This window comes from Mytilus galloprovincialis, chromosome 12 (assembly GCF_965363235.1).
Source record: "Mytilus galloprovincialis chromosome 12, xbMytGall1.hap1.1, whole genome shotgun sequence".
NCBI classification, from domain to species: Eukaryota; Metazoa; Mollusca; class Bivalvia; order Mytilida; family Mytilidae; genus Mytilus; species Mytilus galloprovincialis.
Window position 1 is genome coordinate 19,155,610 of NC_134849.1, and position 16,844 is coordinate 19,172,453.

At 31.2% G+C, this 16,844-nt stretch overlaps 1 protein-coding gene across 4 annotated transcripts in view; it reads left to right on the forward strand.

The window, feature by feature from the left end:
- The window catches only part of LOC143055519 (potassium voltage-gated channel subfamily KQT member 1-like), a 128,485-nt gene that overhangs the window by 87,590 nt on the left and 24,051 nt on the right, over positions 1 to 16,844 (forward strand). The gene's annotated exons all lie outside the window — the stretch shown is intronic.

Sequence of the window (16,844 nt, forward strand, 5' to 3'; positions counted from 1 at the left end):
TTTGTTTAATAAGTCTTAACAATCACAACGTTTTAAGGTATGCATTGGAAATAAAACTAGGAATGGATTATATTTTGACAGTTTCATTGTCAAGACGAAACGTGAGTATATGGCATGTATGATGAGTTTATTGATATTGAAAAAGATCATACTTAAGTTATAATGCCAAAATTATAATTAACGCAAAGATAAAAACGACGACTTTTATGAAGTAGTCTTTGAAAACTACAGAAAAAAAAACAACTAAAGTCAATAATTATTTCTTTAGAAATGTAGTAAAAACGACTAAGGACATATATACTATAAATATGAACGAGCGTTTATGAAGCTGTTTTGTTTTGAAACAAAGGATTTGGTTTGAAAATAATTATAGCATTGAACAACACTGCACACAATTGCTATCATTTATATTGAATGTAGAATAATCTGACCTGTCACTAAACATTTTTTATTGTTCATACGACACATGTACTCCATTATTTCTCGGCTTTTTATTGTTTCACTGTTAAAGGTTTACAGCTATGTTATTGCCTTTCGTCCAGATATTTTCTATAGCTCTATCGTTAGAAGGCATAAATAAACGATATCTCAAATCATGCAGTTGTTAGCATAAAACATATTAAAAATGAAATTTGATTGTAGCACCTGAAATGCAGAGAATTTTCATATTAAAATGTATATACATCTGTCATCGTGTCATGGCTGTGCATAAGAATAATATTTTCACATTAAAATTTCAATTTAAAAAATTGAACCGTTTTAGAGATTTTTTTATTGCATAATGCATGAAAATATACATTTTGATCGGGAATTACACTTGGGACTTTGTTATAACATTTAATATTTTAACAATGTTTATCGTTGTTGAAAATGTATAGAAAATACAGTGGTAAACGAAAAAAACTACAAGACAAGGCAAAAACAATTAGTTGCCCTAGTTACACGTTGTCATTGTTAAATGAGATTTTTTTTACCATCTTTCAATTCTAATATTTGTTTTTATTAAACTCTATTCAGGCTTATGTGAGTTCACAATTCGGTTTTTCCAGAAATGAACAAAATAATTACTGTTGTGTCATGCTGAAATCAAATAATATATTTTGACAAGAAATGGATATGGTCATGTTGCGCTATCCAATTAATCTTTACCCCCCAAAAAAGTTTATCAAATGGTGAAGTCCATTTCTGTATAACTTTTGATAACTCTAATTATAAATAATTGTGAATTTTGATTTATTATAACCGCTTTGTGTAGTGATTGTTTGCAGCTAATTGTGTTTCTCTCTGTAGCGCATATTCAACATACCACTTTCGTAATTAGTATATATATATAGACGTATAAAACTTTTGATTTTGACATTTGATCAGGGAATTTCCATTTTAAATTTTCCTTGAAGTTTGGTTTTTTTTGTTATTCTACTTTTTACATAGATACATTAGTTTGTGATACGACTGTCATACAAGTGAGAGGTTTAGCTAGCTATAAAACCAGGTTCAATCCACCATTTTCTACATTTGAAAATGCCTGTACCAAGTGAGGAATATGACAGTTCTTGTCCATTCGTTTTTGATGCGTTTTGTTATTTAATTTTGCCATGTGATTATGGACTTTCCGAATTGATTTTCCTCTGAGTTCAGTATTTTTGTGATTTTACTTTTTAGAAGACAGTGTGTGAGGGAGGGAGATTTTGATAATGAGTATTCTGACCTGGGAAGAGCTGAACATAAATTGATATGCATCAGACATGATGAAAATTAACATTATGCACCAAGCAATGCAGGAATGAATGCAAAAGATGAAAATCAGTAACCAATCCTAATAAACACTCATACCTTTATCGACAATAGCATCAATGGTCGTGCCCTTTCAAATATGAAGGATACATGACACCGTTATATACTATAGATGTTTTATTATTCCTTTTTTTTAATTTGAAATTGACACTATTTCGCTTTGTTGAAGAGGCATACAATAACCGTATTCGAGCGTCACAGATGATAACTTTGTAGACGAAACGCACGTCTGGTGCAAATACAAAAATTTTAATCCCGGTATCTATGATGAGTTTATTCACTATACAATAATTGAAATTGAATAGGGAATGGCGTAGACAAAGTTATAAGTCGGAAATCCCATCATTTGATTAAACGTGACACACATTTCCCTGCCCTAAATTGACGAATCGTTTTTTTTTTTTCAAATGTCAGCTATTTGAATGCAAGCATTTAAGATAAATTATTCATAACTTTATTATATATATAGCACAAATCAATGATATATGATCATTGGGGAAAGACTTATTAGAAAAGTTACTTAATCAAACCACACGGAAAAAATATGAATGCATATAACTCATAAATAGTACTTTGGATGAAATTGTTTCTGATATTAAATCTTTTTTGTAATAAATATATCGGATTTCCAAATGCGGCGTAGGGTTCATTTTCCGAGTAAAGATAAGTGAGAAAACTAAATCAACTAGCTGTGTCTTAAGAATTATCTTTCCAATGCTTTATTAAATCACAGAAAAACAACACATGAACGTAAAGACAAAATATCAGCTCATTCACATAGAAGTTTTATCATATCATTTGTACGCAAAAGGTAATTTTCAGGAATAAAGCGAAACTAAGGAATTTTTCTTAGAATGTGAAACTGCCTCTAGTAGATATCAATATGTTTTCAAGTGACATACTCCGGCAATGTTTAAACAACTCATCATTGTTACAGGCAATTGAAAATGAGTTCAGATTACCTGAGACCACCAATGACTTAAAACTGGGTTATTGTTGCTAACTCTTGTTCTCATTGTTGATGCTTGTGTTTTTTGCCTTGAATTGTTTTTGTTATCTTTTGGTTCATTGAGAAAAAGATTTTATTCCAGTTTTATCAAAACAATTTCTTTAACTATTTAAAGTTTTATGACCTGAAAAAAATATATAAGTTTATTATTAATTATATCTATGTAAGTAGATTACATTTCATCGTCTGAATATCCTCGGTCAATCGGGTGACTTCCGATAAATACACGATAAGCATAGTACTGTCAATTTACAAACAAATGAACAATAACAAAAGTTAGGCTGACATTTTTTTTTTTTTTACTAATATCGAGTGAGTATTTATAATGTTTAATAAAGATTTACTTTTTTTACATAACAAAGCCTTCAATTTGTATTCCCTTTGATGTATAGTTCAGTAATCAACAATTTATCGAGCAGATATGCATTGTTATAATACTCAAGGCTGCTTTCAAATTATACTTGTCAATCAAAATTATACAGTTCTACATTTTATTTTCAAATAATATCTTTGATTAGAATACATGGTCATTATAACGACGCATTTATCTCTGAACTTAGAATGGAAATATGTCAGTCAGTTTTGAAATTGGGTCAATTTCCTATTATGTTTACATGTGAGCGTATTTTTGTGGTTTCTCTTTTTATTAGAAGAATAAAAATCTACATAGAGAAGATAATTATTATCCCTCTTAAGTGTTAATTTCTCATATGGACATTATAAAAATATTTTAATCATTACGCTATACCTGATAGTATACAGTATATTAAGATGCACTGTAAGTGGTATAGTAAAAAGTCGACTTTTATATTAAGAAAAGATAGGTATTACTGTATCTAAGAATCTCAATGGAATAGAATGTGACTTGATAATCTTAGAACACAGATTATGTCAACTAGTAGTTTCTAAAGCTCAATATTGTTCCTTATTGAAAACTTCGTCTATTTTGCGTAAACGGATATAATTGATATCGACACAAAGTATAGGATGGCAAGAACAACTATTGCTATACTTGCATAATATAATCAGAAAAGGATTCAGTTTCAATATAGACATCAGTACTATGATTGTTCGTGGGTATGACGTCATAGACAAACGGTGAAAATAAAGGAAAGAGTCATACAGTACTGTACGCATTATGATATCAGAATGAGAGCGTATAATATCAAATTAATAGTATTTGGTTTAAAGAGAGGATTTAACCTTGAACTTTTGAAATAAACAATGATTTATTACGACAGGAAAAGATAACCTTACCTGAATTTGGCAAAACCCTTTTTGAATTATTGCTTCATCCTATATTTGGCCTTTTAATCTTTCGTTTTTGTTCGAGTGCCACTGATCAATGTTTTGTTGACGAAATGCGTGGTCTTTTTTTAATCCTGGCATATGTGATAATTTCATGTAATTTTTATGTCTTCTAGAACTGCCTTTTACAAAAAGAAAAAAAAATCATATATGAGCTATTTTTTTTTTGGGGGGGGAGAGGGGTTTGTGCACTGCTATTTGTATTTTTGTAGTTTTGGTTTTTAACCATGGTATTGTCAGTTGGTTTGACTTATGAGTTTGGATATCGTTTTGATATATTTCGCCTTTCTGTTTATTTATCTTTTTTTTTATCTCAAAAGTATTTGTTTTGTACTACATGTATGAACATTGATAACATTTTATGGATTTCTATAAAAAAACATATTTTTGTAAATTAGAATTTTTTGTATAACACAACACTAAACGTAACTGCACTATAAGTGAATTCAAACAAAACGTACCATTACCTACAATTTATTGTATTATGATAAAATATTTAGTTTTTATTTCAATCTTGTTTCGTAGATCCCAAATGAACTTTTGGTTGACATCGTTTATATATTTTGTCTAAGATCTTGATAATCAAATACAAAAGAGATAATTTAGCTTCTCAAGCTTCGTGTAATATTGTTCTATATTGAAAACATATCTGTCTGTAACGTCTATTTTGTTTTACGGCATATAATTGATAATGACATAAAGTATAGGATGGCAAGAAAAGTTATTGGTATAAAGTACTAGTAACCAACATGGATTCATTTTCAATATAAAAGTCAATAAACTGAGTGTTAGTATGACGTCAAGAACAAACGGTGAAACTACTGGATAGAGTCATACGTATTGTGATTTCAGAATGCTTTTGATTAAAGTGGATAAGGCGTCGTCTGGTTATATTTTTGATGGCATGTTAGTCGGCATTAGGTATAAAATCACGAATAGACAGTTACAATAGGTTCTGAAGACTTTTATGACTTTTGGCACGTTTTTTGGGGATTTTTTGTCTGTTGTATTTTTGTATATGACTGTTTTTGGATTTTATGTTTTTGTTTGTTTGGTTTATTTGGTTAATATCTACTAACTGTGTTCTATTATTTTTGTATTGTTTGTTTCCTTTTTTGGGGTTTTAAAAGACAATTTTACTGGGGTGATATCAGGTGCTCAGAAAGGGTAAAGAGGTCCCTCTCCACATGTGTTGCCCATGGGTTTCTGATGCTAGTACAGACATGGTAATAAATCTAATTCGGTAGGTTACATTCTTGACAAGGGATTAGTATTATATAAGCTTCTTAGATAATGTGGGCGAAAGATATCAGTGGGACACTCAAACTGATAGATCGAAACAAACTGACAATTCCATGGCTGAAAAAGAAAAAGAAAGACAAACAAACAAACAAATAATAGTACACAGGACACAACATAGAAAACTTAAGACCATACAACACGAACTGCACCAAAATATAACCAAAACTGGGGTGATCTCAGGTGCTCCGGAAGGGTAATCATACCCTGCTCGGCATGTGGCATAATGTTGCTCATGTTATAATAATCCCGGTAAATATTCTAAATTGGTAGGTCATATACGTCCAAAGGGAACGGGATTGTAGTCACGACATAAGGTACAAATGTAAGTGCACCAGATATGCACATCGATAATCAATGCGTCTATAGTGATGTGAGAAGTAAAAATCCAATACATATTAACAAAAACAGAGATCAAATGTAATAGTAATTTGAAAGTTCAATAACAAATAGACAGTACAGAAGCACTCGGGGATGGTGATATCCTCGAGGACTATTATGTATCTCTACACTTCGGGGATGGTGATATCCTCGAGGACTTACATGTATCTCTACATTTATGGAAAACTTTTAAATATACCGTTTGGCACTACTTGGTTCTAAAATGTCAGGAAATGTGTTCAGTGGCCATTACAAATGTGAATAAACCCATTACAGTTATATCTAGAGAATATAAGCTAGAGTTTAAGACTTCCTTCGTGCCGTCTGAGAACATGATTTCATTTATAAACAATAAAAGGCAGCACATATCCCACAATTTAGAAAATAATATGATTTCATTATCGCCTAGCCGAGTAGTAATGGTGAGTATGAATCTAGTAGATTTGATTACATTTTCCCTGTTGTTGACAGATACAAATTTAGCGGTGTACTAATAAGATTGTTACAGTTCACAGTCTGGGAAAGGATATTAAAAAAAATGTTCTCAGTCTGCGGAGTGATATTAATAAAATTGAGGTACAGTTAGGTTAAGAATATAAACCTCCCAGACTTGTAATTAGGTTAAACCAATTAATGGTTATATTTGAACACTCTCCTTAATGTTTAATCTTGTTGTATCCAGACAGCAATGTTGCAAATTAGAAATCATTCTACATGTGCGAAAATAGTTATTACAGCATATTGATATCAATAATATGAATTATTCCCTAAATGCAATTGGTGTTTGTTATTAGGGAAAGCAGAACATATATTAATTTGTAGTGGTTTTTGCTTTCGATTTCTTTTTTTTATATATTTATGTTTTCGCTTATATTGTGATACTATAATTTGTATCTAAATACATGTAGGGTTTCTGAATCTTGCTTTTGTGAAACTAAACAATACAAATAATGTGAAAAACTATCGTCGTTCGATGAAATGCTTCCATGACGTTTAAAGCTTCACTAGTTTATCTTGTACATGTATGTCAGTAATGATTTCAATTCATATAGTTCGATGTATTAATAATAGTCCACTTTAGCGTTTGTCCTTCAACGGAAAAAATCGTCAATTATGCCCGCCTTTTTTACGTCATTTGTCAGATAGAGGGGATCGCCTGTATCTCTGCAATATTAATGTTCATGAAGCGTCTAAGTGATCGTCATTGTGCAGGATAAACTAGAAATAATCACAATTCCCAAATGAAAGCAGGGCTGATTGTCAATTATGAAAATTCAATTTGCCGAATAATTATTGCAATACAGCACCATAGTTTTCTAACCACTAGCTCAACATGAGAACGGAAGTGACGATGCCCCTGAACGCACGATTGATGTTCACTAAAACCAAAGTTTTTGACAAAAATGCATCGAACTCTCAATTAGGTGTCTACTAGTTTATTGTTGAAAGCAGCAATACCTAAACTGCTTTTATGCAATATTTGAAAGTTAGACGTTTCATTTTGCAATCTTAAAATTTTCTGATGCACATAATGTCACACGTGATACTAGTTCTTGAATGTGCGTCGGTAAGTTAGATATCTACTCGACGGACCCCAATTAAAAAAAACTATGTTAAAACATAGCTATTGTCATTTTCCGTGTGTTTAGGCAATACATCATGAAATATGTTCCTTGTACGATCACAGATCAATAATATTGAGCAAGAAAATCGAACATACATTGGCGACATCGGTACTTATCTTAGTCAACACTCTTACGCGCTTGTAATAACGGATTAAATCACTAGGAACTAGAATCTTAAATAATAGGCCTCGAGGGTATGTGTTGCGTGTCTTGTCACAGTAACCTTTTATAAAAAGCTTTTGATAACGGACATTTTCTTATAGAAAACAAAGTTATAAATAAAAAAAATGTCTGACATAAGTAGACACGTAAAAAACATTTAATGTTGTTTAGAGTACTGTATAGCAATTAAGATTGAATAAGTATGTTCTAATTCAAAATATTTTACAAGGAAACTATTTAATCAATAGTTATTTTTGTTAAAGCTAAAGTTATCATCATGAATGTGTTGGGGTTTTTTCGGACACCATCATATTTTCATGGACCATTAAGGAATATCTGCGTTTAATCATATGGAAAATAATTTAGTTGATTTTTATCATCTTTTACGTATTGTTTTGCGCACTTGTTAAAATTCAAAAACTAAAGTCTAGTGTTCTATCTGAACTGGTATACGCATTAATAACAATAGAGGATATTTAATAGGTTTAACATTTGAAGTGTTTGCTCTGAAAGTTGATGCCCGTGTTAATAAATAGCTTCCATTATCCCAAGCAGATGAATTGATCTGTCAATGTTATATAAATATGTACCGTCAGTAGGTATTATATACCTATTTAAATGTTATTTTTCAATGATTGTAATTCATGGGTGTCCGCAATTCATCGCATTTTAAAACAAATAAAAAAACATTTACTGTTACTACAGACTATGAGTGTTGTATTGCTGACAATTCAACCAATGCAGAGATCTTAAGAAAAAACCAAAAAAACTTAACTATTCCACCTGCAGTTGTTTTTTGGCTAGACAAAAATAGAGGACAAAGCTTCCCTCTGCATGTTATGTGCACCCTTCAGTCTCATAGTCTTGACCCATCCGTGTGTTGCTAATTTCTGTCTGAATCCAGCAAAAAAAGCAATTATCTTTTAATTTGATTTTCATTTTTTTAATGTATACACATGATAAACTGCTTCCTTTCAGTCAAAAGACTGCTCTTACATGTCCTTTTCCATAAACTGTCAGGGAATCTTATTGGTATTCAGATCACTCTCGGGTTTGGTGGGGTTCGTGATGCTCAGTCTGGTTTTCTATGTTGTGTTTTGTATGTTGACTGCTGTTTGTCTTATGATCTTCAACTTTGTACTTGTTTGGCTTTGTAACTTTTTTCATCTGAGCGTCACTGATGAGTCTTATGTAGACGAAACGCGCGTCTGGCGTACTAAATTATAATCCTGGTACCTTTGATAACTATTAGTCGATTTTTTTTTATGGTCTTGATATTGACAGATAGTCCTCGACTTATATTATGGATTTGGATATCATCCGCTTCTCATTTAGATTTATACATCAGGCTGCTGATAATTGCAAAATTGAAGGATTAGAAATAAGTGAAAAAGCTGTTACTGTTTGATGTGTTTTCCTCTGTTTGAGTTTGTAACCACGATTTGATTTCTCTGACTCTCTGTCATTTAACAGTGGTATACTACAGTTGCCTTTATTTATCACCACCGATAGTTGATGTATTTACCTCGGTTTCAGCTTGTTACCCGGATTTCTTTTCTCCCAATCGATTTATGACCTTTGAACAGCAGTATACTACTGTTGCCTTTATTTAACAACGGCCATAGCTTATACATTTGTATGTTACATTAAGAGTACAAATCAGTTCTTTCAAGAATAGAAAGCAAAAACGAAAATTTGCATTCACCACTACAAGTCAAATCGTATAAAAACTATATTGTGTCTATATCCGTACCAATTAGCTTCTACAGAAATTACACAGCCCTTTCATTGATAATTCAAAACTTTTGATATAATCAATACCGTTCAGTAGAAAGAGATACAAAGATTGTCTGATATTAATCTAAAAGATAAATTCCTAATAGTTTGGAATTTGGTCGTCTTGACCTTTGTGTATAGATAAAGAATGGTTGTTCTATTTTGTAGTCAAATGCTAACAGTCTTGTATAAACTGATCCGAACAAAGATTATGTAAGGCCAGAAAAATCAATTTTTGTTGTGCATATAAATTGGTGTTTATCTTTCGAAATGTAACTCCAAGGCAAGCAGTGGTTAAACATTTTTGCCAGTAGGTTTTTTCCCGAATTTAAATTGATTAAGATGTCATATGTGTTATTCCGTGCATGGTATTCGTGTATTTTCAAAAATAAATTTTAGTCATCTTTTTTGTATACAAATTTGTACGAACTTTAAATTGGTTATTTGAATAGTTTAAAGTGTTGTGTTGTAAGATAGTGATTTCTATCGTTTGGTGTATATTTTTTGTATAATATAAATTTGTTCACGTGATATTATGTTTTGAAGAAAAATAACGAGACAATGAATCTTACTGAATACGTCAATCTTAATTTTCTTCTCATGTGAATACATGTACAAAGTAAAAAAATAAAGCGAACACACAACTATAATTTATTGTAAAGATACAGAATCTACAAAACAGACAAATAATATTTAATAATAATGTAAAGACAATGAATGATTGAACTCAATTATCCGCAGTGCTATCGTCTATATAGATTCTTAGGACGTAAGTTTGTACGAGAAAAAACATAATAACCGTCTATGTAGATTCTTTAGACGTGAGTTTGTACGAGAAAAAAAACGTAATAACCGTCTATGTAGATTCTTGAGACGTGAGTTTGTACGAGAAAAAACGTAATAACCGTCTATGTAGATTCTTGGGACGTGAGTTTGTACGAGAAAAAAAAACGTAATAATCGTCTCTGTAGATTCTTAGGACGTGAGTTTGTACGAGAAAAAACGTAATAACCGTCTATGTAGATTCTTAGGACGTGAGTGTGTACGAGAAAAAACGTAATAACCGTCTATGTAGATTCTTGAAACGAGAGTTTGTACGAGAAAAACGTAATAAAATGTCCGTGTGCACCGTACTTGTTATAAGTAATTGTTTGTTTCTGACAAAGCCTGAGGTCATCTTTAGTTCATGTTGTTTAATTAATTGTTTTGTAAAAGTATACCACTCTGATTATTTACTTCATCCTTGTATTTCTCTGACTAGAAAACTCAGCATGATTAAATTGATACTTGTCATATAAAAATCACAAACAATGATGTATTACCTTATTGACTGTGTAAACGACAACTTGAAACCGTAATGAAACCAAACAATGGAATTTTCAAGACATTAATCTGGATTTGAAATTCCTCTAAGGTTTCAAATTAAACAATAACTGTCTTCATGACACTTGGAATAGATGTTGTTTGTTAACTGCAGATGTTTAATTTAGTTAAGGGTAGTCTTTTTTAGATATAATTAATTGCACGATGTCTTTTGGGTATCCCAGTTGGAAAATTATCAAGTTATGCAATGCTGCACTTTTGAAATAAGAAAACAAAATGAATTGAAATTTACAGATAATTGATCAAAATGATAAAATTATCCTGACTTCATCTTATTTATGAATACATTTAATACTGTTTTGGCAAATATAATATAAAAAAAAAGATGATGTGGTATGATTGCTTATGAGACAACACTTCGCAAGAGACCAAATAACACAGAAATTAACAACTATAGGTCACCATACGGCCTTCAACAATGAGCAAAGCCCATATTGCGTAGTCAGCTATAAAAGGCTTTGAAATGAAAAAGGTTGCTTATAATTTCAAACGAGAAAATCTAACTGCGTAATTAATGTAAAAAAGACAGATTTCAAATTATTAAATTGAATAGCTGCTTCAGTATAGACGTTAGATCAATTTATAAACTCTACACGAAATATCCGAGCATCGGGATTAACATGTACATTAATATCGGCAAACATTATTTAAAAAGAACATGAAGCTAAAATGTTAGATATTTAAAAAAATAAAATATACTACGTTGAAAGAGCAAACTTCTAGGAACGGACAGAAAGATCCAATGTAAGAAAACAAGTGTATGAAAATTGGTAGACAAGATTTTATCTATCCTATAAAAGAGGGACGAAAGACATCCGAGGGACATTCAAACTAATAAATCAAAAATAAACTGACAACGCCATGGCTAAAAAGAAGAAAAAACAGACAGACAAACAATAGTGCACAAAACATACCATAGAAAACTAAAGACTACAACATCTTTTAGAATGATTGTAAAAGATTAAAAATAATGTTTTGAACTTTGGCTTTGTGTTTTGGCATATTGACAAATGAGTTAAAACCCATAAGTTGTTTATTGACAATTCAAACAACAAGAACACAGAGAATTTTATGTAAATCTAAATGACTTTTGAACAAAACTATCTTAAACATTTTCCAGTGAATTAACCACCTGTTATAGTTATCGAAAAAAAAAGCACCTTCTACATGAATATTTATAATGGTAATTCGCTTTAACAAAGGAAGGTTGAAATAGTTTTCTAAGCATTACAAACAAATAACAATGCATATTGTATATGCAAAATACGTAATCACAATATGAACATCAGTTATTTATTATTTTAAGCGAGTTTTTCGATCTTTTGAAGTCGGTGAAGTGTCTATCGTCAGAGCAAAAATTGTTTATTTAGTGAATCTATACAAATACGCGGAAATAATATAAGCAGTTTACGAGGGAATAATATAAGCAGTTCTGTATCGATATTATTTACTTATGCAATGAACAGAGAATACGTTCGATATCCTTCTATTAATACTCGGTCACACAGAAGTATGTTTTATTTACATGCACTTAAAAGATCATACTTATATTTCCATTGACAAAGTACTAATATTTACTTACACTGGTGGTTATTGCTGTTATAGTACGCTTAATCCTATTGGAGGTCACATAGTTTGACTTGAACGAAACTTGATACTTTTGTTATAAATATTGCTTATTGTTGAAATTGTTGAAAAAGAAAATCATAAGCGATACCTGACGTATAATTTCCTTTTTTTTATTCTAGCGTCACTGATGAGTCTTTTGTAGACGAAACGCGCGTCTGGCGTAAGTGTAGAATTTTAGTCCTAGTACTGTATCTATGATGAGTCAATTTAGTATGCCAGTCGCAAGTTTCGTCTACAAAAGAACTAATTATTGACGAGCCTCGGATAGTTAAAGTAAAAGATGTAACACCACTAATTCGGGCCCGGCCAGAAAGCACATACCAGAAAGTAGTACATATTTAACACAAAATAGTTCCTACGCATGGACATAACTTTCAAAATATTTAGAGTATTTTATTAATTTTGATATCAAATGAAAGCTGCATGACTGGTGATCATTGTAGAACAATTTTTGACTGATAAATTTGAATAATAAAAAAATGGCATGAAATTTAAAAAGGAGGGTACATTTTGCCTTTTTGTCAGATCGGAAGTACCTGTTTTGGTACATCCGAAGTTCCGGGAACCAGTTCTTTCTTATATACCATGTAAGGTATGTTGATTTTTTTCAGTACAGGACACCAGAAGGTGTTGCTTTGACATGCAATGATTGTCACTTTACTTGAACTTAAGATAAAAGAGCTGTGACCACTCGAAATTGAGGAATTTAACATAGAAAGCATTGGGGCTATTAATTAGTGGTATACTTCCAAAAAGGCTAAATCAAGTTTAAGTTGAAGAGCTTTGAGAAACCAAACTTATCAGCAAATACTGCTTACTAAAGCTCATCTGGGGATAAGACAAGACAAAATCCTATGTTTATAAATGTTACTGAGCCTTGCATAAATATCTGAACATTTGCTGTTCGGGTTCAAGCAAATATTTTCCTAGTAACATTTTACATCAAAGGTTGAAGATGCGCATAATTTTTAAAACTTATTATTCTTCAAAGCTCAATGTACAAATGTTATCATGGTTTGATTTTTGTTAAAAATTGTTTAATAACTCCAGTTCTGTGCTAGTTTTAAGCCGGTATTTCTTGTATACTACATGCATTTGGTTGTCGTTTGCTGGTGTAGAACACATTTGTTTCTCGTTTCTGTTTTTTTTTAATAGAATAGACCGTTGGTTTTACCGTTTGAATGGTTTTACACCAGCCATTTTGAGGACTTTTATAGTCTGATATTCGTTTTGAGCCAAGGCTACGTGTTAAAGGCCATACTTTTACCGATAACTGTTTACTTTTCACACATAATGACTTAGAGCGAAAGTTGTCCCATTGGCTCTCATACCACATTTACTTATTCATGACTAAACGACAGCACCACAAGCAAACTTCAAATTATGAGGACATATTGTAATAAAGATATTATATTAAAAAACGGACGAACATTTTTTAATTCGAGCGTCCCTGATAAGTCTTTTGAAGACAAAACGCGCGTCTGGTGTAAGTGTAAAATTTTAGTCCTGGTATCTATAATGGTAAGTTTATTTACTACAATAAGTCAAGCTCAAAAAAGAGGGACAAAAGATACTAGAGGGACAGTCAAACTCATAAATCAAAAATAAACTGACAACGCCATGGCTAAAAATAAAAAAAGACAAACAAACAAACAATAGTACACATGACACAACATAGAAAACTAAAGAATAAGCAACACGAACCCCACCAAAAACTAGGGTTGATCTCAGGTGCTCTTAGCCTCGAAAAGAGAAAAACAACTAAGTAAACAGAAACTATCAAAAATCTATATCTGCCATGCATCAAAACCATTTCTCCTAAGGAGGAAAAGAATCTGTTAAGATTGATAACTAAAGCTATACAATAAAGATATTCCTGACTTGGAAATCCCATAAACATACAAACCAGCAATAAAGAAACGCATATGTTGACAAAATTCACAAGATAAAACATATGACCATGTTTATATCAGCCTTCTTTTAATCCTGATCAGTAGAATAACAAATGTTATACAGAAGGACTAGCTTAAGTCTTGTATATCATATTTATTTTTCGTTCATTATTTTGTACATCAATGAGGCTGTTAGTTTTTTTTTTTACTTGAATTGTTTTACATTTGCCAATTCTGTGTCAAATTTCATAGCTTAGGTATTGGTAAAGCTCATTGTTGAAGGCTGAATGGTGACTTATTGGTGTTAATTTCTATGTCATGTTGAGTACTTTTCTCATTGGCAATCATACCACATCTTGTAATATTTATATTTACAATACAAACCCAATTCAGAAAAGAAACTCTTTCATACCGGTATAAACTGTCACTTTTGGACGCCTTTCTCTTGAAAATACAGCGTTAAATATACTTTATTTTTTAGCAAAATTGATATATAAATTTGTATTATTTCATTTGTCAGGGAGTGCTTCAATATGATTACAATCGGATGGATTGAGAAGAAAAAAAATCATATTAAACACTTTTGACATCCGATTACATGAAATTTTCTTCGATGTGACTTTTGCGTCTCGTGACAAGAATCGATATATTGTCACATCAAAGTGAGGCTAAATACATCAGGAAATATCATCAGTCAGTCTGCTTCGTAAAATAACACCGAGAAAATAGATATATTTCTCTTTTATCTCAGTTTCCATCATTAGAAACAACACTTCTTGTCTGTATTTACAAAAACAATATGTGGGGTATGAAATTATGTTTTGTTTAGTAATTTTTAAGTGTTGAAGAGATATTATCATACTATAAAATGTATTATTGCATAGCAATATAATATTTCCCACAGAAAGTAACCAAAAGTTAGGGTGCAATAAATTCTAATATTGCACTAGTGTAATAAATCTTCAACTTCATGACGTTATCAACGAAAAAATCTCAGTTTAAATCAATTTTTATTTTCAAATATTATATTGCTATACAATAAAAGGGTTATTGTATGAATATTGGGGAATATTGTCCCTCGTAGAACATATATAAAATTATAAAATTATAAAATTCTACTCGGGACAATATTCATGCAATAACCCTATATTATTGCATAGCAATATAATATTTCCCACAGAAATTAACCAAAAGTAAGCGTGCAATAAATTCTAATATTGCACTAGTGCAATAAATCTTCAAAATTCATGACGTCATCCACGACAAAATCTTAGTTTATTAAAGAAATAAACCAATTTTTACTTTCAAATATTATATTGCTATAAATTTGTACAATAAAGGGTTATTGCATGAATATTGGGGAATATTGTCCCTCGTAGAACATATATTGCACTCGCAAGCTCGTGCAATATAACATTCTACTCGGGACAATATTCATGCAATAACACTATATTATCAAACTCCTGACATAGCTATAAGGAATAACAATATTGCATCTCCTGAGTCATCATCGTGAATTGGAGGTTCGACTAAAGTATTCCTGGTCATGCACATAGCTAATTTGATAGTTGCAGTTCTTTGAATAACTAATATAAAGACAATATGCAAAATATTTAGAATACAACATTTCAACTTTTCCGGAAACGTCGACTGAGTGTTGCCAATGATTCCGGTAGTAGAATTAGTGGCAGACACCATCCAATCAAATTGACATTAGATGTAACATTACAGCGGAATAAAGTCCTATTGATGAATTCCAAGTGGTATTTTGATGCGGCTCTTTAATAATAAGAGGAGACAAGAAACCGTCTGGAACTCGAATGTTTACAAGCATTTAGATTTAATTGCTGTTTACAAACCATGATACTAGTTTACAATTAAATAACAAGGAGATAAACAACATGATTTTATGTTCTCTATTTGCTTGTATAAATGCACAACAATGAGCTGAAGTGCATTAACTTGCAATGTATGACATGGAGAGTGTCCCAATTGTAATTTTCAATTTATTTGATGGAAATGGTATTTCGTGCTTTAGTGTCCCTGGAGGGTTGTTTGCATACAAAACTTTATTATTTAAACTCCACTGAGAAGTTTTAAACACTCATTTATTAAAACATTGTCCTCTAATACAACAATTTAATGTGTTTATACAGAATTGTTGATATGTATCTGTTTTGTCAAAGTTGTAAAAATGTAAATGAGGCGGTATATTACCGTGTACAAAAATAGCAAAAGCAACAAAATGTGTCCATGCAAACTCTAAAATACATGAGGATGTAAATGGAGTGTACAAAATTGAAATGATTGGCCACCTAAGTAAAGAATTCCGAAACTTTGATATATGATAAAGATATTTCGGTCTAACAAAAATTTGAAGTGAAGGGTACCTCTACTGCTCTGTAGATAGTTCTTAACAAGAATTTAAATTGTTATTTGGATCCTATCTCACATCTATTTATATTCATATTTTATACATTCTGTAATTAAAACAGTGTAATGACTGACTAATGATAATCTATGGTTCTAAGTCAGTAGCCATGGCTTCAAAGAGAACGATGGTCTTATTATTTTCCCTATTTTAAT